Source organism: Rhinoderma darwinii, chromosome 1 (genome assembly GCF_050947455.1).
Source record: "Rhinoderma darwinii isolate aRhiDar2 chromosome 1, aRhiDar2.hap1, whole genome shotgun sequence".
In the NCBI taxonomy this organism is placed as follows: domain Eukaryota; kingdom Metazoa; phylum Chordata; class Amphibia; order Anura; family Rhinodermatidae; genus Rhinoderma; species Rhinoderma darwinii.
In genome coordinates, this window is record NC_134687.1 from 591,859,651 (window position 1) to 591,883,760 (window position 24,110).

General features: G+C 41.0%; 1 protein-coding gene across 4 annotated transcripts in view; it reads left to right on the forward strand.

Moving 5' to 3' along the window:
- Positions 1-5,235: 5,235 nt before the first annotated feature.
- LOC142662115 (mitochondrial amidoxime-reducing component 1-like) overlaps positions 5,236-24,110 on the forward strand; it is a 45,126-nt gene continuing 26,251 nt past the window's right edge. For 2 of the 4 annotated variants that reach the window (XM_075840084.1, XM_075840066.1), the window contains exons 1-3: positions 5,236-5,320; positions 6,860-6,915; positions 17,674-17,733. The gene's annotated coding sequence lies outside the window, so the exon portion shown is untranslated. The remainder of the gene's footprint in view (positions 5,321-6,859; positions 6,916-17,673; positions 17,734-24,110) is intronic. The other 2 variants (XM_075840103.1, XM_075840074.1) reach the window with 1 other exon arrangement.

Sequence of the window (24,110 nt, forward strand, 5' to 3'; positions counted from 1 at the left end):
CTACGATATGTGTATATCTGACCTGTATCGAAATCTCTGCGGTCTCTGATATATTTCCTATGTTTTCTCTCCTTTATTTCTCTCTGTAGATATTCAATGTTTTTTTGTAGTTTTATTTCACATTCACTATATTCTGGTGTTGAACTGAAAGTCTGGATGTCATGAATTTCTTTTTCTAGTTGTGAGCCAACCTTGAGAAGATCTCTTTTCTCAAAATCTAACAAGTATTGCATTAAACGCAGGGAACTTTCAGTTAGTATTTGTTCCCATCCCTTGATGAAGTTTGTGTCACTGCGATATAGGTTAGGGATTAAATTAATACGTAGACCTCTGTATATTATTTGTTGCTGTATGTAGGTTTCCAAACTGGTAATTTCCCAGCAGGATCTCACATACTGCTTATAGGTTTTCTGAAGGTCTCTGAAAGCAGTATGCACATCAAATTGATGCAGTGGTACGTTTTCCGTGGAGAAAACAAACAATGCCTCAGAAGCCAGATCATCTGGATTCAATTTTCTCGCTAGAAAATTTGCCATCACCTAATGATTGATGTGTATATGAATAGGGTATCTCAATAGAAGACAAAAAGGGGGTCAGAAATATATAGGGTAATTAACCCAATTGGAGTACAAATACTAGGGTGACCCTAGCAGTTGGCAGATATGTATTAGATATAGAAAGAACCAAATGTGCCTGAGGCACACTGAAAATCGATTTCCCAACTGCTAATCAGTGTAATTAAAATATAACTTTTAATATTTTTGCCATTAAAGATGTCCAAGGGGACATAACATTCAGCACGAACAGTTAAAATTAGTAGCCAGTATTGCTCTAGCACACGCTTGTTTCCACTCGATCTGCATGTATTGCCAGACGGAGTGTAAGGTACTCAGGTACTCAGATTGCAGAGTATCAGGTCGGCAGCTGCAGACTGCCGAGCTTTAGTGGATAGAATATGGTATGGTATGCGTGCTTATGATTACCAAGCAAGCTAGGCTCTTTAAAATTGTAAATTTAGCCCCCCCGACATGTTTCGCTGTCAACACAGCGTCCTCAGGGGATCAATACGGGGCTAGTGAGCGCGCGTGTGAATTGTCAAACCCTTTAAACATTTCGATTTGCATCACACAAGATTCACCTGTGTGAGAACCAATAAGAGCTCTATACAGAGGACGAGCCTCCATAGTAGAAGATTGGCGTTTGCGCCAGCCAATGTGGAAGTCGTATATATGACCAATTACGATGCGCCGAGTGCGCATGGGCGCTAGAGTCACAACTGGACTTAGAAATTTTTCTGAGTTAACCATTGTAAATGGCGCCTGCGCACACGAGACCTGCAGGGTCTTAGCCGATATCAACATTATCAGTGATAGATGCGCATGTCTAGGCTCTTAGAAAAAGAGCAAGCTCTCAGAATAGTAGCACTAGATGAGTCCCCGTAATAGAGACTTGACAGAAGTCATAGTAGAAAACGTATAGATGGCCAATTTAACGCATTGGCACTATGGTCACGGTCAAACTTGGTCAGTTCTCCACATATATGTACATATTAGGGATTTGACTGGCTCGACAGCGCATGCGTATATCGGACCCGGCTGGACTTAGCCGGTTTTGGCATCTATGAAGATTTACAAGTGCATGTCTAGTCTCTAGTTAGATTCGGGAGAGATCAATAGGGCGCGCGTGCGCATCAGGGTCCAAAAGGGGCTTAGACGATGTTTTGGATAGTGGTCTAAGTATGTTAGGGACGCAGAGGTCCCACAATTCACAGTTAGACTCAAGTTAAAGGTTCCGGACGTAAGAATTTAGTGCGCATGTCTGGGCACTCAGAGGATACAGCAGCAGGGATCGTTCCCATCAAAAGGTCAGTATTACAGTATATATATATGTTGTCCACACTGCAAGTTTAGCCTATAGGTTAGGTCATTATCCGCAAAGGGCATGGCTCAACTACAATCTCTTGGTTCGAGTAAAGGGAGAAGAAAAAAAAAAAAAAAAAAAAGGGAGAAGAAAAAAAGGGGGGGAGGACAATTCGTCCAAATGGACATACATGACAGTTGAATTATCAGTATAAAAATATATTGTCTCTTTTTCAATAGAGGTACGATTGGTCATAGTGACCAGGTGACAGCTGTCAGTGTGTATATATACATCAGGTGTGGCATTCTAAGTTGGGGCAATTATAGAAAGGCTACGAAGGTGAATCCCTCATTTAGCCCATTTGGGCTTAAGGATCTAAGCCTATGAATCCATTTGGCTTCTTCTTGCAGTAACTTTTTATCAAGATTGCCCGCTCTGGGGCCCAGCTTGACTTGGGTGATGCCCCAAAATTTAAGAGCATTGATGTCTCCTTGATGGTAAGATCTAATGTGTTTAGAAAGAGGTGTATCCTCTTTCATATTAATCGTACTTTTATGCTTCGAGATCCTTCTACGGAGTTGTTGAATGGTCTTGCCCACGTATAATTTTGGGCAAGGGCACTGTGCAGCATAGACAATACCACTACTTTGACAATTGATGAATTGTTTAATGGTAAAAATCCTACCATCGACTGGGTTGGAGAAGGTTTTGGTCGTCGGCATCAAGGGGCAAAAGGAGCATCTGTCACAGGGAAATGATCCCTGTATTGGGGGCGGAAGCCAAGTTTTTTGTAAAGTTAGTGGTCTCGAATAGTGGCTACTAATAGAGCAATACTGGCTACTAATTTTTCTTATTCAAAGTTTTATTAAGTTTCAGTACACAAAGTTACAAGACATAGTGGAGGGAAGGCCTCCACACAGTAAATTAACAAACAAACAAGGTCAAAGACCAAAGCAAAAACCCACTAAAACAAAATCAGAAATGTGCATCACATCCCCATTCAAGAACATTATTCAGTATACGTCAGTAGCATGAATGAGTTCATGAGCAAAGCAGCAGAGCATACGTTGAGGCCACTTAATTGAAGCAGAGAAGGAGAGGCACATTACCCTAGACAGGGGAAAAGAACGAATAGAAAAGGCCCCAAGAGAGGGAGGGAAAGGAGGGAAGGGCGAGGGCAAGAGGATCCTGGACTCCTGTTCCGGGGTATTATGAATGCAGCCAACAGAAAATAAGCACCACCGTACACTTCACAGGGGCATAGGCCAACTCAGGTCACGGCCGTGAGGTATGAAGAAGACGAAAGGAACACTATCCATGGCGACCATGTAGACGTATATTTTACCACAGCTGCCGGGGAGTGAGCTACCAGGTGTTCCATGTGCTGTATCACGGCAACCTCCCGAAACCACTCATCTAATGTTGGAGGCATTGCAGTTTTCCACCTGCGCGGGATCACTGACTTTGCCGCCTGAAGGAGATGTCTAGCTAGGGAACTTTTATAAACGTGTATTGGCATCGGGAACATAAATAACAGAGCAGCTTCTGGGGAATCGGGAACAGAAACTCCGGTAACTTCTAGTATTAATTTAAGTACTGCATCCCAAAAACTCCTCAACAAGGGGCAACTCCACCAGACATGTGACATGGAGCCTCCCGCAACACCACACCGCCAACAACTGTCAGGCACAGATGGAAACCATTTATGCAGAGCCGCCGGGACCCGATACCATCTAGAGACAATTTTGTAACTAGTTTCCTGGGCCCTACTGGCTATAGAGACTTTTTGAGAAAGGGTGAAACACCTCTTCCACTGTGCTTCTGTAAATGTAGTCTGTAATTCTCTCTCCCAAGCCCCGCAGAAGGAGGGGAGTTGTTGGGATCGCTGTGCAAGTAGTAGTTTGTATAATGTGGAGATGGCGTGGGTAGGGGGCTGGGTGGAGACACAGAGGCGTTCAAAGTCAGTTAACAACCGGTGGAGATGTGCGCGTCGATTAACTGCTCCATAAAAGTGCTTCAACTGGGCGTATTCATACATACGGCGAGGAGAGAGCACGTCATCGGGGCAGATAGAGGTTAAAGGGAGAAGAGAGGAGGCAGATAGAACCTGTGCAAAATACAAGGGGTTGGTGGGTGACCTACCTAGGAAGGAGCGACCAGCCTTACCAGCAGGAAAGGCAGGATTGTCCGTAACCGGAGTTAAAGGACCCAGGGGGTCAACCAGCGTACTTCCAGGCTTTATGTGCCTCAACGCCACAAGGGTATGGTGTACAACAAAGGAGGGTTGGGTCGGTCTATTCCCAGGCAGGGTCCACGGCAGGGTAGATAGGGTACTGGGGCATAGTTGTTGAGCCAAACGAACCCACAGTTTTGATTCTCGGTTGTGAAAAAAATCTAAAACCCGCGCATGTGTTGATGCTAGATAATAGAGCCGACAGTCCGGCAGACCCACCCCACCCGCACCCCTGGAGCGAGTCAGAAGAGCTCGGCTCAAACGCGGACGACCAGTCGGCCAAATGAAGGAGCCAAAACACTGCTGAAGCCGCAACCAGTAGGTAGATGGGATAGTGATGGGGATGGTCTGCAGGAGATAAAGTAAACGGGGGAGTAGAGACATTTTAATAATATTAATCCGGCCGAACCAGGAGAATTCAGTCTTATGCCAGGAACTAAGGTCAGTACGAAACTTGGCCAGCAGGGGGATGAAGTTATTTGTAAACAGCTGTGTGAGGTCTCTACTTATACGAGCACCTAAATATGTAATGCCTCTGGAAGGCCACGAGAAAGGGAAGTTACTTTGGAGAAGCGACACTAGCTGGGCAGGGAGAGAAACATTTAACGCTTCACTGGCTACTAATTTTAACTGTTCGTGCTGAATGTTATGTCCCCTTGGACATCTTTAATGGCAAAAATATTAAAAGTTATATTTTAATTACACTGATTAGCAGTTGGGAAATCGATTTTCAGTGTGCCTCAGGCACATTTGGTTCTTTCTATGGCTGTACCTTTGGCTCATATCATTACAACATGTACAGGCAAAGATCACCAGATACAGTATGGAAATAAAACAACCCTTTTACGATGTCCACTACATTGACAGGTGGCTAAGAAGGTTTAACAGAGAGTAAAATCCTAATATAATAAAACTTCTAGAAAAACGTGAAAAAATATACGCTATAAGTCAGTGGTCACCAACCCGTTGGAAAACGACAACTCTCAGCATGCCCTGAAAAACGGCATGCATGTTGGGAATTGTAGTCTCCCAACAACGCAGAAGCACAGCATACGTATCGCTCAGACAAATGTGGTCATTTTGTCCACCAGGCGCTAGATGGCGCCAAATCCCCCCTCCGCTTTGTCTTGCTGACTCTTTGTTCCTTATCGTCTATGGGCTCAGTCCCCCTGTCGCTATGGAGAGTTCCTGACATGCGTCGTGTGTGCCCAGGAGGAATTATTGCTGGTAAGTAGATGAACCCATCATTAGCTGTTGTGGGCATGATGCCCTGCTCCGTGCGTGCCCTCTGCTGCCCTGGCAGTGCGGTGGAATGCTGCGTGCAGGGCTGTGCGGCTGCTTCCTGCAGTCCTCCCCCTCCTGTGCGGCTCACACTTGTGCAGTGGGATTCAGTGTAACTTTGAGAACCTGAGCGCTGTTTTTTTTTTTGTTTTTTTTAAAATAATTGATTTGATTGAATTAAGTGAAAATATAAAAATTTTATTTTATGATTTAATTTACATGGTTTAAATAATCCTAGGACCATTGTCAGGCTGTTTCTATGGTTACCTGGTTGTTGCTGGTTTTTTATTACATTTTTATAATATTTATTTTAAAAGTTTTATTGTATTTATATATTACATTTATTATTTCTTGTATTATTTTGGTTATTTAAAAAAATAGTAGATAGTTATAGTTATAAATAGTTATAGTAAACCCAGAACTGCTTCGGTCCAGCCCATGTATGTTTTTTTTCTCGTTTTGTTTTTTTTTACTTCCGGAATGTGCTTGGTTTGATGCCGAGCAGCAGGTGCCTAGCCAGGGTGTGACCACATTAGATCCCCGTGTGATGCTCAGAAAACGTCCCCGGCTACGAGTCTATTATTTTATTCTCGGTTTTTTTCGATTGACATAGATATCTTGTTCAACTGTCACAAGTCATTCATGTCAGGGAAGAAATCACAGGAAAATCCCCATCTGTCTCGTAACAGAATGTTACATAATTGCATGTAAATAGTATTCTTGCGGCCGGCAATGTCACACAGGAGCCACACACATCAGATAAAAGCTAGCCAAACCTGTCAATTTCATAGAGATTGGCTATGTTCTCATTTGCGTTGTGGCTTCTGCCCATAACGGAAACCACAGCGCTCTCCTTCTTTTTTTGCAATCTATGATGGAGGCTCTGACACAGATGTGAGCAGATCCTACGTGTAAAGGGGTATTCCAACCTCCAGCATTGTTCACCTATTCACTGGATAGGTGAAAGTTGTTAGATCGGTGGAGGTCCGACCACTGGAACCCCCACCAATTGCCCGTTCCCCCTAGACACAAGACGGTGGCTAGGAGGAGTTTGGATGGTGCGGAGGCCGGGCATGCGTGGTGCCGCTCCTTTGAAAGTCTATGGGGCAGTGCTCGGCTGTTTCCGTCGGCCCCATAGACTTTGAATGGAGCGGCACCACTAATGTCCGGCCTCTGCTCCCTTAAAATTCCTCCTAGTTGCCGTCTTACGGCTGGTGGTACCAGGTCCCCTGTTCTGGTGATTGGTTGGGGTCCCAGTAGTTGGACCCCCACCGATCTAGCATTCGGTATCCACTGAATAGATGGAAGATTGCTTTAAGTTGGGTGTTTTTTGTTTTTTTGTTCTGTGTGTGTGTGTCTTTTTTTAGGCATCATGTACTTTTTTTTCTCTACTTTTTTCTTTTTTAAGATATATTTTTTTTTTTTAATTTTCTTAAAATATATAAAAAATTGTTATAAGTAACACCGTCTGCATTTCCCTCACAGCGTGTCAGGGAACATTTTATGCTGCTTGCGACCCTCCCGTGATCATTCGCACGTCGGTAAGTCTTAATTATTCCTCTACCTGCAATTAAAAAAAAAGTTAATTATTAAGTAGGTCTAACAAGACGCACGGAACTGTTAAATTATGAGTGCGGACAAAATAATCTTGTTAAGATGTTGCCCTCCTGTTTTATTTTATTTTTTTAAATTTATGATAGCCTAATGAAAATCATGAAATAATAAAAACAGGAAGAAACCGCAGTAAGTTTGTAATGTGAACCGCTTAGGAAGTCGTTTTCTGCATGCAGCCCGCAGTGTTAACAATGGAGGTTTTCATTCTGGTTGCCACGGCTACAACTACTACCAGGGCTAAAAATAAAAGGAACACATTTCAGTAGAGAACGAAACCTGTCATTGGACGTATCCATGGCAACTATGATGAAATCCTCATTGTTTACACTGCTGGCTGCATTCAGAGAATTGGAAAAATACTCACGATTCCTATTAGAAGTGACATTCCTATTTGTCAACTAATATATAATAAAAAAAAAAAGTTTCCATTTATGTACAGGAATTTAAAATACAAAAAATTCTGTAAATTTTTTGCATAGATGTTTTAGACATTGTTTCATTTTCCATAGGCCAGGGTCAGACTGACTAGTTTAGGGCACGTTTTTTTTTTCAAGCAGGTATTGAATCCGAACTATTTGCAGTAGGAGATTTTTATTTTTTACTTTTTTGTAATATTTGAAGCCTTCTATGGGACCCTGCTGTACCGCCGTATGCTTTAATTTCACACAGAGTATTTTCCTGGCAAATTTTCTTTATTTTTATCGGTTGGAACAAGTATGGTAAACGCGCTAATCTTATTTTGTGGTTACCGATAAACACTACATTTTAATCCTCTATCGGACTTGGAATATCCGTGGAACAATATTTTCTACAATAGGAATGATTTATTTCATATTGCGGAGATCATTGCATGTATCATTTCTCCCTCTTGACAACCTATGCCCCGATCTCGTAACATCCTTTTGTTTGCAAATAGATAAGATTTCTCACTTCTCCCTTTTAAAACACATGCACGCTCGGCCGAGCCAAGAGTTCATGTGTATGGGGGAGTCTGGAGGAATAGCTATCTCAAGTGTATGGCCAGCTGAAGGGGTTATCCGGGTTATTAAATCTGATGGCCTATCCTTAGGATAGGCCATCGATATTAGATCGGTAGGGGTCCAACTTTCACTGGAATTAGACATTGGTGCAATACTTTGCATGGCCGCTACAAATGTACGAACAGAAGGTAGAACTATGTAAACAATGAAGGCGCTGTGGCGCTCGTATAAGCGCTGCAGCCTTTTCAAACAGCTGATAGGCAGGTGTTAGTGGTTTGTAGTAAAGGTGAATCCAGCACTCAAAAATAAAAGTTTTAATGTTTATTTATCATAGCTGTGATTAAGGAATTTATCGATCTGAAACGCGTAAGCGTGGTCCCGGGATTTTCTGTTTTAAACTTCTTTGTTTTAACATGACCTAAATAAACCTTACAACTTTTATTTTTGAGTGCTGAATTCACCTTTACTACAAACCACTATTGCCTTGATTACCTGCGGTCGACACAGGATCAGTTTGGGAGTATCTGCGAGCACCTACAGCATTCATATTTACTCCATACCAACTTGAATCAACTAAACGCAATGGAAACGCAACTAAAGCGTGGTGGACATGTGGTGAGCGAAACCTATAGTAACATTTCTTCTATTTTTGTACTAGATCGGCAGGTGTGCCGACAGTCGGACCCCCACCGTTCTAATATTGATGGCCTTTCCTAAGGATAGGTCGTCATTTTTTTTTTTATATATATCCTGGATAACCCCTTTAAGACGTTCCTTCCCTTTGACCACCAATGGATGCAGGATATATAATGACTCCATCTACATAAAGCTGCTGACCACTTCTCCATTGCTCAAGTACCATCGTGAAAGAGTAAAGACGGCCATAGTCATTAGAGATTTGTGACTCGCCCACCTCCCCCCACTGATGGGTCTTCCATGGGCAGATGGTGCAAATTGTAATATTTTGTCCTCGAACGCTGGTGAGAGCCAACTCTGCGGTTGGCACCTGGGGCAGAATCTGTGTTCAGTTTCCTTAGTTCCCTCCCAAATTTTTGCTTTCAAGACCTATGAGCTTTTCTTTTATTTTTTTCATTACCCACGTCTGTTTTTGCAGCTTATCATAATGGCTTTCATCCCTGTCCTGGCTTTTCCTTAGAGCAAAAAAAAGAATCTTTGTTTTACAATGTTTGCAAAAACATCCTTGCATGTAGAAAAAAAAAAAGTTGAGTGTCTTAATTTTTTTTTTAATATTAATAAAGCTGTTCAGTCACAACCAAATAAAAAGCAGCCACTTTATAATTTCATCCTTATTTATTTTGTTCATCCATCATCTTATAGTTCTCTGCACGCAGCCCGGTTACCATGGCTACACCCAGGGACATGAACGTATAGACAATGAACGTAATTCTTTAGAAAGATATATACGTGACCTTGGACGTTGCTGTGTCAACATGGAGCGAAAAAGCCAGATTGTATAACTCGCTGGCTGCATTCAGAGAAATGGAAAATTATGATAAAAGAAGTTGTCATATAAAGTTATTTATTTTTTATTTTGGGACTAAACGGCTTTATTTTTAATTACAAGTTTGGACCCCTTTGAATTTGTGGGATAATCCATCAATTTCCACACAGCGGCGTACTTTTACAGCACTGAGATCGCGATTGGGAGTGCGACTGCCAATAATAGCCGTAGTCCCGCTCTAACGGCGGAGATCAGAGGAACCTCAGATCTCTGCCATTTATCCCCTTCTCTGCTGGGGTCATTGCTGACTGCGGGATAATAGAGGTAGAGCAAAGGGGAGGATGCCTGTCTGTGAGCATCACAGGGACTCCCTGTGACACGATCTCTGCCCTTACAAGGTATGGGCAGAGAGCCCGAGTCCACTGAAGGACCCCAGGGATGTCATTTTGGTATAGCCAGTTCCTAGGGCTTGCTTAGGGATGCCCTAGCGATTGCCTGTGTATTTAACAAACACAGTGTAAGGCTATATTCATACGGGGCAGGAGATGCTGCAGATTTTCTGTGCAGAAAATCCGCAGCGGATTACAGTCCCAGCCACGCATGTGAGATTTGAACAAATCTCATCCATATGCTGCTGAACAATGTCTGCATCGAGTTCAGAGGATGCCGTGTATTTTAATATCTGCAGCATGCCCATTCTGGTTGTTCACTGCGAATTTCACCCTTTTCAATTTAGAAGGGGTAAAATCTGCAGCAAAATCTGTATGTGACGCGGAAATGCTATGGAGAATCCGCAGCAATACTGTCTCGTGAGAAGCCAGCCTAATATGCTGTATTAACCTATAAGACTCCAATCGAGATTCTCATAGGCTTGCATTGAGAGCCTGACTTCTAGTCCCTACTGCAGACACTGTGTGATAAAGGAAGCCGAATGAAGATCATGTGACCCCACGGCGGCTCAGAACGGAGCGGCAACCCATGAAATACAGCACTGGCTAAGTCACTACATTACACTGGATTACATTTACTAACAAGGGGGAAGGCCGAAAAATACATCCCCTGGGTGCCTCTATACCTTAACATGTGTGTACCCTTTAATAGTGCCCAAAGTACAACTTGTCCCACAGAAAACAAGGCATAATTTTTTTTTTTAATATTAATAAAGCTGTTCAGTCACAACCTAATAAAAGACCATATGGGCATGCTGCAGATATTAATAAATAAGGATGAAATTATAAAGTGGCTGCTTTTTATTAGGGCCTTATCATTGAGCCATGTCGGACTAAAAATAAAAGTTATGACTAACTGCATATGGGAGCTGAAGTGGTTAAGGTTCCTCGGGACATCTAAGTTACGAACTTAGATGTGATCGGTAACCGCTCAATCCTGCGTGTCAGACACACACGGGACCTGCTGTCACTGAAACCGTCAGCGCCGCTGACCTGACTGATTCAGGTTTCATCTCTAGATGAGTCTTTTCTGTATACAGGATACAAAGCAGCTGTATCTCAAAAAGTAAAAATAAATTTTAATTGAAAGTGGCACCAAACACCAATACACATTTTTATTTAAAAAAAAACCCCATTGTTTTCAGCGGTGTACATAGCCTTTAACCCCTTAGTGACTAAGCCTGTTTTGGCCTTCAGGACCAGCCCCATTTTTGCAAATCTGACATGTGTCACTTTATGTGGTAATAACTCCAGAATGCTTTTACCTATCCAAGCGATTCTGGGATTGTTTTCTCGTGACATGTTGTACTTTATGATACTGAAAAAATTTCGTCGTTAAATTCAATATTTATTTGTAAGAAACGCCAAGATTTAGAGAAAATTAGCAAAAATTAGCATTTCTTTAATGTATTTACTTGTAAAACAGATAGTAATACCACACAAAATACATACTAGTTTATATTTCCCATATGTCTACTTTATGTTTGCGTCGTTTTTTGAACATTCTTTTATTTTTCTAGGACGTTACGAGGCTTAGAACTTTAGCAGCAATTTCTCATATTTTCAAGAAAATTTCAAAAGGCTATTTTTTCAGGGACCAGTTCAGTTGTGAAATGGCTTTGAGGGCGTTATATATTAGAAAGTCCCCAGAAGTCACCCCATTTTGAAAACTGCACCCCTCAAAGTATTCAAAACAGCATTCACAAAGTATTTTAGCCCTTTAGGCGTTTCACAGGAATTAAAGCAAAGTAGAGGTGAAATTTACAAATTTCATTTTTTTTCTTCAAAAATTCATTTGTAACAAATTTTTTCTGTACCACAGAAGGTTTTACCCAAGAAATGCAACTCAATATTTATTGCCCAGATTCTGCAGTTTTTAGAAATATCCCACATGTGGCCCTAGTGCGGTCATGGACTGAAACACCGGCCTCAGAAGCAAAGGAGCACCTAGTGGATTTTGGGCCTCCTTTTTTTTAGAATATATTTTAGGTACCATGTCAGGTGTGAGGAGGTCTTGTGCTGCCAAAACAGTGGAAACCCCCCAAAAGTGACCCCATTTTGGAAACTATACCCCTCAAGGAATTTATCTATGGGTATAGTTAGCATTTTGAACCCACAGTTTTTTTGCTACATTTATTTGAATTAGTATGTGAAGGTGAAAATCTACTTCTTTTGTGAAAAAATGGGGAAATTTTAAATTTTTACAAGGAATAAAGTAGAAAAAACACCCCAACATATGTAAAGCAATTTCTTCCGATTATAGCAATACCCCATATGTGGTAATAAACTGCTGTTTGGACTCACAGCAGGCCTCAGAAGAGAAGGAGCACCTTTTGGATTTCTGATTTTGCTGGAATAGTTTTCAGTGCCGTGTCGCGTTTGCAATGCACTGGAGGGATGAAAACCGTGGAAACCCCCCAATAGTGACCCCATTTTGGAAGCTACACCCCTCAAGGAATTTTTCTAGTGGTAAAGTTAGCATTTTGACCCCACAGTTGTTTTGCTGAATTCATTGGAATTAGTCTGTAAAGGTAAAAATCTACTTTTTTTTTCTGAAAAAAGGTAGCCATTTTTAATTTTTACAAGGAATAAAGGAGAAAAAGCGCCCCAACATTTGTAAAACAATTTCTCCTGATTACGTAAATACCCCATATGTGGTAATAAACTGCTGTTTGGACCCACACCGGGGCTTAGAAGGGAAGGAGCGCTATTTGGCTTTTGGAGCTCAAATTTAGCTGGAATAGTTTTTGGGTGTCATGTCGAATTTGCAAAGCCCCTGAGAGACCGAAACAGTGGAAGCCCCCCAAAAGTAACCCCATTTGGGAAACGACACCACTTAAGGAATCTATGTAGGGGTATAGTGAGCATTTAGGCCCCACACGTCTTTTGCAGAATTTATTAGAATTAGGGCGTGAAAATTAATATCAACATTATTTCCACTAAAATGTTGAATTTTTTCAATTTCACAAAGGATAAAGGAGAAAATGCATCCCAACATTTGTAAAGCAATTTCTCCCGAGTACGGCTATACACCACGTGGTCATAAATGTTTTTTCATTCGAAAGTAATTAACCCTTACGAACTGATTCATGTTTTGCTTTTTCGTTTTTCCTCCCCGCTTTCCAAGAGCCACTACTTTTTTATTTTTCTGTCAATAGAGCGGTGTGGGGGCTTATTTTTTGCGGGACGAGCTGTAGTTTTTATTGGTACCATTTTTTGGTACGATGCCATATCGGTGGACGTAAACGGCTGTTTGGGCACGCTGTAGGGCTCAGAAGAGAGGGACGCCATTTGGCTTTTGGAGTGCATATTTTGCTTGGTAGTAGCTCTGGCGTTTTGCTGGTATTTCAGTTTATAATGTGGGGGCATATGTAGACTGGGCAGAGTACATCAGGGGCATAATAAGAGGGTATAATAATGTGGTAAATAAATAATAATCCCCAGATATGTGGCCGGTGTCGCACTGATAAATGGTGCCCGATCTTATCCACTTTTGGAACACTCTGCACATTTTGCATCGCCATAATCTGGGAGCCGGAACTTTTTTTATTTTTTCACCACCAGAGCTGTCTGAGGGCTTATTTGTTGCGGGACAATCTGTAATTTTCATTGGTACCATTTTGGGGTACATGCAATTTTGTTGATCACTTTTTATTCAATTTTTTCGGCAAGCAAGGTGACCAAAAACCATCAATTCTGACAATGATTTTTATTTATTTTTTACAGCGTTCACCCTGGGCTATAAATGACCATTATTCTTTATTCTGCGGGTCGGTACGATTACAGTGATACCATTTGTATATAAGTTTTTTTATGTTTTGCAGCGTTTGCGCAATAAAATAACTTATTTAGAAAATAATTTATTTCCTGTGTCACCATATTCTGAGAGCCGTAAAGTTTTTATTTTTCAGTCAAAAAAGCTGTGTAAGGGCTTGTTTTTTGCGGGACGGGTTGTAGTTTGTATCGGTACTATTTTGGCGTACATGCGACTTTTTGATCACTTTTTATTGTATATTTTGTGAGGGGCGGTGACCAAAAAATAGTGATTCTGGCATAGTTTTTCGTTTATTTTTTTTGCGGCGTTCACCGTGCGGGAAAAATAATATTATAGTTTTATAGTTGCCGTCTTTACGAACGCGGTGATACCAAATGTGTGTAATTTTTTTTTACGTATTCATTTTTTCCCCTATAATAAAAGACTTATAATAGGAAAAAAGCAGTTCATGTTTATGTCACTTATAACTTTTATTTTTACACTTTTTTTAAAACATTTTTATTCTTTTTTTTACTTTTTTCACTTGTCCCACTAGGGGACACTTAGACTTGCAGCTTTGATCGCTGCTGGAATATATTACACTACACACGTAGTGTAATGCATTCCAACTGTCATTGTGACGTGACAGTCACACTGACAGGAAGCCTACGACGACCACCCTCGGGGTGGTCCTCATAGGCTTCTGTACATGGCAACCCGGAAGCCATTGTCTGGCGTCCGGTTGCCATGGGTACCATCGCCAGCCCCCGTGATTTCACATGGGGGCTGCCGATCGGCGCTAAAGACCTTAATTGTGGCGTTCAAAATCGAGCGCCGCAATTAAGGGGTTAACTGCCGATATCAGCGGCGACAGGCCGCTGATCGGCAACGGGGAGAGCAGGGCTGACACCCTGCACAGTTAACCGCCGCTGCGGTGTAGCGCCGCGCGGCGGTTAGCTGTCAAAGCACTGACGTAACTGTACGTCAAGGTGCGCGAACTTACTGCTCACCATGACGTACAGTTACGTCATGGTGCGTTAAGGGGTTAAAGTTGGTATATAATAAAACATTTGACTTTTTGGGGGAGGGGTGGCGTAGGGAAGGTTACGGGTTCAGATATTCCACAAAGCCCCTCTTAATAATCTCTCCCACAGTCCCCTGTGAGTTTGTAGTTTCTCCCCAATGATGATTTGTGCCCGATAATGAGTCAAAGAACAAAGAATGTTTTCATCCACGTCTGTACGTGTGGCTCTAAGGATGGAGAACCACAAAAAAATCATTTACTATTATATTACAGACCAGTATTTTTGATCCGTGTAGGTGCAGAGTTTTATTTTTTAATAATTGTGTTGTCAAAAGTGTAAGTTAAACCTCACAGAGAAGTAAAATCCCTTTCCCCTAGGATCGGTTTTCCTGCTTTCCTCTGCCGACTGCTTTTTGATAGATTCTGAAGTTACAGAATTTTCTTAAAACCCTCTAACATTTATCTTCCGGCCCAAATGACTCAGTCATGAGATCCGTCACATACTCGGCTCTGACAGCTATAAGGGGTTTTCCAAATTTATTTTTTAAAACCCCCCCCAGAAAAGTACCTATATGTGTCTGGATGCTCACCAGGTGATGCCACCACAGCCTTGATGGCACACTCGTCCTTGAAGGTGTCTTGGGGATTCCGATTAACACTTGTACTTGCACGCCCGCTATACTACGGAAAGAACGTGAACCCAAAATCACCTTACCTCTTTTATAAAGGTTTTTCATTCATTTTTCTGATACGCTTGGATTCCTGCCGATGTAAAATCATATTGGATTAATTCTGATTTGATTCTAGCGTTTTTGTTTTTTTATTAAGACATATACTAAAATATTTTATAAGAGAATCCCCCTCTTAATTTGAGGAACCCTATTAATAGAGTGTTAGATTTATTGTTTGGTTTTGGAGGTGCCTTGTACATTGATGCATGTAGTAAAGGCTAAACCCTTGCCGCCGCCGCAGCCATTTTTCGGTTTTTCATTTTTTCCTCCCCACGTTTCAAAGGCTATAAAAATTTTTTTTTTTAATCAATAAAGCCATAGGAAGGCTTTGTTTTTTTTTTGCGGGACGAGTTGTAGTTTTTTACGGCACCATTTATTGTACCATATATTGGTACTGGGAAACTGGAAAAAAATTCTTTGTGGGGTGGAATGGGGAAAAAACAGTGATTCCTCCATTGTTTCTTTGGACTTCGTTTTTACGGTGTTCACCGTGCGGTAAAAACAACATGTTAACTTTATCCTACGTGTCAATACGATTACGGTGAGACCAAATTTATATATATATTTTTTTTACTACTTTTCCAGAGAAAAAATAGTTTAAAAAAAATATATAGTTTTGTGTTGCCATATTTGGGAGCCATAGCTTTTTTTTAAAAGTTTTCGTAGATTGATCAGTTTGAGAACTTGCATTTTGCAGGGCGAACTGTAGTTTTTATTGGTACCGTTTTGGTGTGCATAAGACTTTTTTTTATTTTATTTTATTTTTTTATCACTTTCTATTACATTTTTTTTGGGAGACAAGGTGACAAAAAAAACTGAAATCCTGGCGTTGCTTAATGATTTTTTTTTTAACGGTGTCCACCGAGCAGGTTAAATAATGTTCTATTATAATCGTTCAGACATTTACACTCGCGGCATTACGAATTGCTTTTTTGTTTATTTTTTTAAATAACTTTTTGGGAAAACTTTTTTTTATCTGTCTCACTAGGGGACTTGAACTAACAATCGTTGGTTTGCTTGCACAATGGGCTATAACTTTTTTTTACGTCGATTGAGGGGTATGAGGGCTTGTTTTTTGCATGGTACCATTTTGTGGTACGTAAGACTTTTTGATCACTTTTTATTCCATATATTGTGGGAGACAAGGTTTTGTTTTTTTACGGTGTTTAATGTGCAGGCAAAATGTTATCGTTTAAATGTTTGGACTTTTACGGACGCAGTGATACCAATTGTTTAACTTTATTCTGCGGGTCAATGTGTAGTTTTCATTAGTACTATTTTGGGGTACATAGGACTTATAGATTAGCTTTTATTTTATTTTTTATGGGGGGAATGGGAGAAAAGAGAGAATTTTGCCGTTGTTTTTTGCGTTTGTTTTTGGACGCCGTTCATCCGGTGGTTTAATCTGTTAATTTTATTGCATGAGGCCTTAGTCCTCCTTGGGGACTTGAACCAGCGTTCGTTGGATTGCTTGCACAATGTACTGCAATACTAATGTATAGCAATATATTGTGTCTTCACCAGCCCCTATTAAGCCCTGACTCTGGCAGTCGTAGGTGCAGGGCACTCAGCTGAGCGCTTATGAAACGTAGTTTCAGCATCTGTGGGGTTCTGGCACCTGGACCCTACCGATCCAAACTTTTGATATGTCTCTATGACATATCAAAAGTTTGCTGAAGTTGCACAAAGGCAAACCTGAGCCTTCATTAGGCCCCCAGGCTGCCATGGCAACTATTGGCACCCTGCGATCGTGTCGCCAGAAGGAGGGGGTACTGGCTAATAGTTTAGATGTTGCGTTCACTATTGACCCTGACATCTAGGGTTAAACTAGCGGAATCGGTTCAGTTCCAATTCCGCCTGTTACTTTGTAGTGTCAGCTTATTATGGAATGGACTCAGCCCGTGAGCGCACTCCATAATTTTCTTTGGTGATTTAACTGTGTCATGTGTCGGCAAGGGGTTAAAATAGACAAAACGCTAAACTAAAAAAAAAACATCATTATATTTTGTGGGAACATTTTATTTTGGGTTTCTGGTCTTCCTTGAGATTTTTCTACCCTTATAAGTGAGGTTTATATACTTTGTCTATGACTATGCCTATTGATCCAGAATGTTTGATAATCGGGCACCTGTTGGGTTCCATTGATGCCAGATTAAAGGAAGTTTACAGTATTTTAGAAAATGGTCTCAAGTACTGGTGATTGTGTGGACATACAGTATTAATCCATGTATGCTTCATTGTTAGAACAAATATATCCAAATTCTTTTATTCTTATGTTTCCACAGCAGATACAATGCAACCTGCCATTGTGGTCGCATTCTGACCGGGGATCAACTCCGTGCAAGGTTAGAGTGTACTGATAATTATAGAAAATATATAGAGAAAAAACCTCGTGTCGGTACACGTATGTATTGATGCGAAAAAATAGAAGGGCGGAATCCAGCGCAAGAAACAATTCCTTAGAGGTGTTAGTTTAACCCCTTAATGACCGGGCCATTTTGCACGTTAATGACCAAGGATTATTTTTTGTGTTTTCACGGTCGCATTCCAAGAGTCGTAACTTTTTTTTTATTCCGTCGACATAGCCGTATAAGGGCTTGTTTTTTGCGGGACAAGTTGTATTTTGTAATTGTACCATTTTTAGATTCTTATAACATATTGATTAACTTTTATTAACTTTATTTTAGGAGAGGATTGAAAATAAGCAGCTATTCCAGCATTCATTTTCACGTTATAAATTTACGCCGTTTACTATGCAGCGTAAATAACAGGTTAACTTTATTCTATGGGTCGGCACGATTACGGGGATACCAAATATGTAAAGGTTTTATATGTTTTTCCTACGTTTGCACAATAAAAACCCTTTTAGAAAAAAATTACTTGTTTTTCCATCGCCGCGTTCCAAGAGCCGTCATTTTTTTATTTTTCCGTCGATGTGGCCGTACGTGGGCTTGATTTTTGCGGGACAATGTGTAGTTTTCATTAGTACTATTTTGGGGTACATAGGACTTATAGATTAGCTTTTATTTTATTTTTTATGGGGGGGAATGGGAGAAAAGAGAGAATTTTGCCGTTGTTTTTTGCGTTTGTTTTTGAACGCCGTTCATCCGGCGGTTTAATTAATCTGTTAATTTTATTGGTCAAGTTGTTACGATCGCGGGGATACCATATATGTGTATGTGTTATTTGTTTTGACACTTTTACTGAATAAAACCACTTTTTCGGCAAATTTGATTTTGACTATAAGTTTATTTAACTGATTGACATTTTTTTTTAAGTCCCACCAGGGGACTTCACTATGCGATGTGCCGATACCAAAGCATTATTGCCTGTCAGTGTAAAACTGACAGGCAACCTGTTAGGTCATGCCTCCGGCATCGCCTAACAGGCATTTGCTGAAGACAGACCTGGGGGTCTTTGTTAGACCCCCGGCTGTCATGGAAACCCGACGGCGACCCGCGATTTGTTTGCGGGGGCGCCGATGGGGTGACAGAGGGAGCTCCCTCCCTCTGTCAAACACATTAGATGCCGCTGTCACTATTGACAGCGGCATTTAATGGGTTAAACTGCCGGAATCGGAGCGCGCTTCGTTTCCGGCAGTTGCAGCAGGAGCCAGGCTGTGTATAACAGCCGTGCTCCTGCCGCTGATCATGTGGGTACACTGGCAGTACCCGCGCCATCACAGGACAGATATATCCGTCCTCCTGCGCGAACTAGCAGCTGCTGAGGACGGATATATCCATCCTTCGGCGTTAAGGAGTTAAAATGGAAACCTGTTCCAATTTTATTTGTAGAAACAATAAAAACGGGAGTCAATATCCCACAAAGAATGGTGGATGCGTATATATATTCGCATCCACCATTCTTTGTGGGATATTGACTCCCGTTTTTATTGTTTCTACAAATAAAATTGGAACTGGTTTCCATTTTAAACTAACACCTCTAAGGAATTGTTTCTTGCGCTGGATTCCGCCCTTCTATTTTTTCGCTTCTGTACTGATAATTGTTTATATAAGCCTGCCATAACATGATAGAAAAACTCTAATATCCTGTGTTAGGCCCCATGCACACGACAGCAAAAAACCTCCGTTTTTCCGGACCGCAATTGCGGTCCGCAAAAACGGAGCCATTCACTTTCATTGAACACTGACACCTTTCCGTAGCACTACGGAAGGGTGTCAGTGCCGTGGAAATGTTCCGGGAATTATGGAACATGTCCGTTCTTTCGCATTTTGCGGGCCGTGCTCCCATACTTTGTATGGGAGCACGGCCCGAAAATGCGGCTGTCAGTCGCCGGCCGTGCCCGCAAGCGCGGGCTGTGATTGCGGGTACGGTCGTGTGCATGGGGCCTTATGGCTAGTGCAGGGTCTGATTCTTGTCTTGAATCCCTGTGTCCTCCTCCGCCCTCTTAGGCCCTGCACTAAACACAATTGGGGAGATTTATCAAGCAAAATGCGTCCAGAATTTTGGCACAAAAAAGTGGCATACATGACATTGTCAAAATGTATTATGTATTTTAGACACTTGTTGCATCTTCCTCGACGGTTTTGCTGTGTCTAGAAAAAAGGGCGTGGCTAAGGGAAGTTTTAAAATGCACCAGATTTATTAGTGTATGCCTTTTTTTTTTTATATATATTTTTATTTGCATAAAACAATGCTGTAAAGTGCAACAGCCAAGAGGTGGCATACGAAAGAGGAAAAGTGTCTAATATGTCTAGATAGATGCGCCAAATTTATCATACAACATGGATCACTGTAAAAATTAACACTTAAAGAGTCTCTGTCACCAGATTACAAGTGCCCTGTCTCCTACATAATGTGATCGGCGCTGTAATGTAGATAACAGTGGTTTTTATTTTAAAACACGATTATTTTTGAGCACGTTATGAACAATTTTAGATTTATGCTAATTAGTTTCTTAATGACCAACTGGGCGTGTTTTTACTTTTTACCAACTGGGCATTGTACAGAGGAGTGTATGACGCTGACCAATCCGTGACCAATCAGCATCATACACTTCTCATTGTTCCAGTCAAGCTTCTTTCACTGCACAATCACACTGTAACAATGAGAAGTGTAGGACACTGATTGGTCAGCCTCATACACTCCCCTGTACAACGCCCAGTTGGTAAAAAGTAAAAACACGCCCAGTTGTCTATTAACCCTTTCAGGGCCGAGCTCATTTTGGCCTTCAGGACCAGCCCCATTTTTTCAAATCTGACGTGTTACTTTAAGTGGTAATAACTCCGGAATGCTTTTGCCTATCCAAGCGATTCTGAGATTGTTTTCTCGTGACATATTGTACTTTATATTAGTGGAAAAATTTGGTGAATAAATTCGTTGCTTATTTGTGAAAAACACCAAAATTTAGAGAAAATGTGCAAAAATTATGATTTTTCTAATTTTAAATGTATCTGCTTGTAAAACAGATAGTAATACCACACAAAATAGTTACTATTTCACATATTCCATATGTCTACTTTATATTTGCATCGTTTTTTGAATATTATTTTATATTTCTAGGACGTTACAAGGCTTAGTACTTTACCAGCAATTTCTCACATTTTCAAGAAAATTTCAAAAGGCTATTTTTACAGGGACCAGTTCAGTTCTAAAGCGGCTTTGAGGGCCTTATGTACTAGATAGACCCCATAAATCACCCCATATTAAAAACTGCACCCCTCAAAGTATTCAAAACAGCATTCAGAAAGTTTCTTAACCCTTTAGGCGTTTCACAGGAATTAAAGCAATGTAGAGGGGAAATCGACAAATTTTTTTTTTTTTTTTTGCTGCAATTCATTTGTAATACATTTTTTTCTGTACCACAGAAGGTTTTACCAGAGAAACGCAACACAATATTTATTGCCCAGATTCTGCAGTTTTTAGAAATATCCCACATGTGGCCCTAGTGTGAAAATGGACTGAAATACCGGACTCAGAAGCAAAGGAGCACCTAGTGGATTTTGTGGCCTCCTTTTTTTAGAATATATTTTAGGCACCATGTCGGGTTTGAAGAGGTCTTGTAGTGCCAAAACAGTGAGAAATCGCCCAAAAGTGACCCGGTTTTGGAAACTGCACCCCTCAAGGAATTTTTCTAGGCGTATAGTTAGCATCTAGACCCCACAGGTCTTCTGCTATATTTATTGGAGTTTGCCTGTGAAAGTGAAAATCTACTTTTTTTTTCTGAAGAAATATTTTAAAAAAAGATATTTGCAAGGAATAAAGAATAAAAAGCACCCCAAAACTTGTAAAGCTACTTCTCCCGATTACGGCAATACCCAATATGTGGTACTAAATTGCTGTTTGGACCCACGGCAGAGCTCAGAAGGGAGGGAGCGCCATTTGGATTTTTGAAGCGCAGATTTTGCTGGATTGGTTTTCAGTGCCATGTCGCGTTTGCAACGTCCTGGAGGGAGCAAAACGGTGGAAACCCCCCAAAGTGACCCCATTTTGTAGACTACACCCCTCAAGGAATGTTTCTAGGGGTATAGTTAGCATTTTGACCCCACAGTTTTTTTTTGCTGAATTTAGTGGAATTAGGCCGTGAAAATGAAAATGTTTAATTTTTACAATGAATAAAGGAGAAAAATCACCCCAAAATTTGTAACGCAATTTGTCCTGATTACAGCAATACGCCATATGTGGTAATAAACTGCTGTTTGGACCCACGGCAAGACTCAGAAGGGAAGGAACAATATTTGGCTTTTGGAGCTCAAATTTAGCTGGAAAGGTTTTGGGTGTCATGTCGCATTTGCAAAGCCCCTGAGGTACCAAAACAGTGGAAACCTCCCAAAAGTCCCTTTAGGGGACTGGAACGAGCGATCATTAGGTCGCTGGTACAATACACTGCAGTACTAATGTATTGCAGTATAATATCATTTTTACAGGCTCCTGTAACAGCGCGATCGCTGTTCCTGTCCATTAGTCCCGGGTGTCAGCTGTAATACACAGCAGACACCTGCAGAATATGGAGCGGGCGCAGCGCATGAGCCCACTCCATATATAACCCCCCGCACCACGACATTCTATTAAGTCGTGGTGCGCGAAGGCGTTAATGCGCAGCGGATGGTGCAAAGTGAAAACTAAACTTTTCCACTGATATGCCATTTTAATGCACAATATGTTGTGCCCAGTTTGTGCCACTGAAGACAAATACCTCATACAATGTTGAGCGGGTTCTCCCGGATATAAAATATCATATATGTGGACGTAAGCTGGTGTTTGGGCACGCTGTGTGGCTCAGAAGGGAGGGAGCGCCATTTGGCTTTTGGAGCACAGAGTTTGCTTGGTAACTGTTCTGTTTGGGGTTTTGCTGGTATTTCAGTTTATGATGTGGGGATATGTGTAAATTGGGCAGAGTACATCAGGACATAATAAGAGGGTATAATAATTCGGTAAATAAATAATAATCAGCAGATATGTGGCCAATGTCGCACTCATAAATGGCGCCCGTTCTCATCAGCTTTTGGACACTGCACAATTTCTGTCGCTATATTCTGAGAGCCAGAAATTTTTTATTTTTTTTTCTTCACCGGAGCCGTGCGAGGGCTTATTTGTTGCGGGACAATCTGTAGTTTTCATTGGTACCATTTTAGGGTACATGTGATTTTTTTTTTTTTTTATCACTTCTTATTAGATTTTTTTTTCAAGCAAAGTGACAAAAAAACAAATTCTGACAATGTTTTTTTACACTTTTCACCGTGCGCTATAAATTACATTTTACTTTATTCTGCGGGTCGATACGATTACGGCGATACCAGATGTATATAGTTTTTTTTATGTTTTGTGGCATTTGCGCAATAAAATCACTTTTCGATAAAATTATTTATTTTTTGTGTCACCATATTCTGAGAGCCATAACTTTTTTATTTTTCAGTCAAAAAAGCTGTGTAAGGGCTTGTTTTTTGCGGGATGCGTAGTCGTTTTTATTGGTACTATTTTAGGGTACATGCGACTTTTTGATCACTTTTTATTCTATATTTTTAGAGGGTTGATGACCAAAAAAATAGTGATTCTGACATTGTTTTTTAATTCTTTTTTTTGCGCTGTTCACCGTGCGGGAAAAATATTATTATAGTTTTATAGTTTGGGTCGTTACGAACACGGTGATACCAAATATGTGTACTTTTTTTTAACATTTTCATTTTTTTCCTACAATAAATGTCTTATTATAGGAAAAAAAGCATTTTTTGTTTTTGTAACTTTTATGACTTGTTTTTACACATTTATGAAACATTTTTATTACTTTATTTTTTACTTGTTTTACTTGAAGACTGGCAGCACTGATCGCTGCTATAATACATTACACTACCTAGGTAGTGTAACGTATTATAGACTGTCAGTGAGTCACACTGACAGGAAGCTTATGAGGACCGGCCTCCGGCTGGTTCTCATAGGCTGATGTGCATGGCAGACCCGGGGGCCGTTGTATGGCCTCCGGTTCTGCCTTATAACCGACTGCAGCACCCGCAATCGGTCCCCGGGAAAGTTTGTTGTAGTAACAAACTTTGCAGTTCGTTGCTACAACAAACTTTCCCTGTGATCACATGACCGGGACCTGAACCAATTAGGTCCCGGGACCAGAGGCAGGGGTTAACAAAGCGATCCGGGTGTCAGCGCTACTCTGAGACACCCGGGTCGCGCTTTTAATACCCACCGTGAATTCACGTCGGCGCTGCACAGAGCCCAGCAAATGCCGACGTGAATATATAGTGGGCGGTCG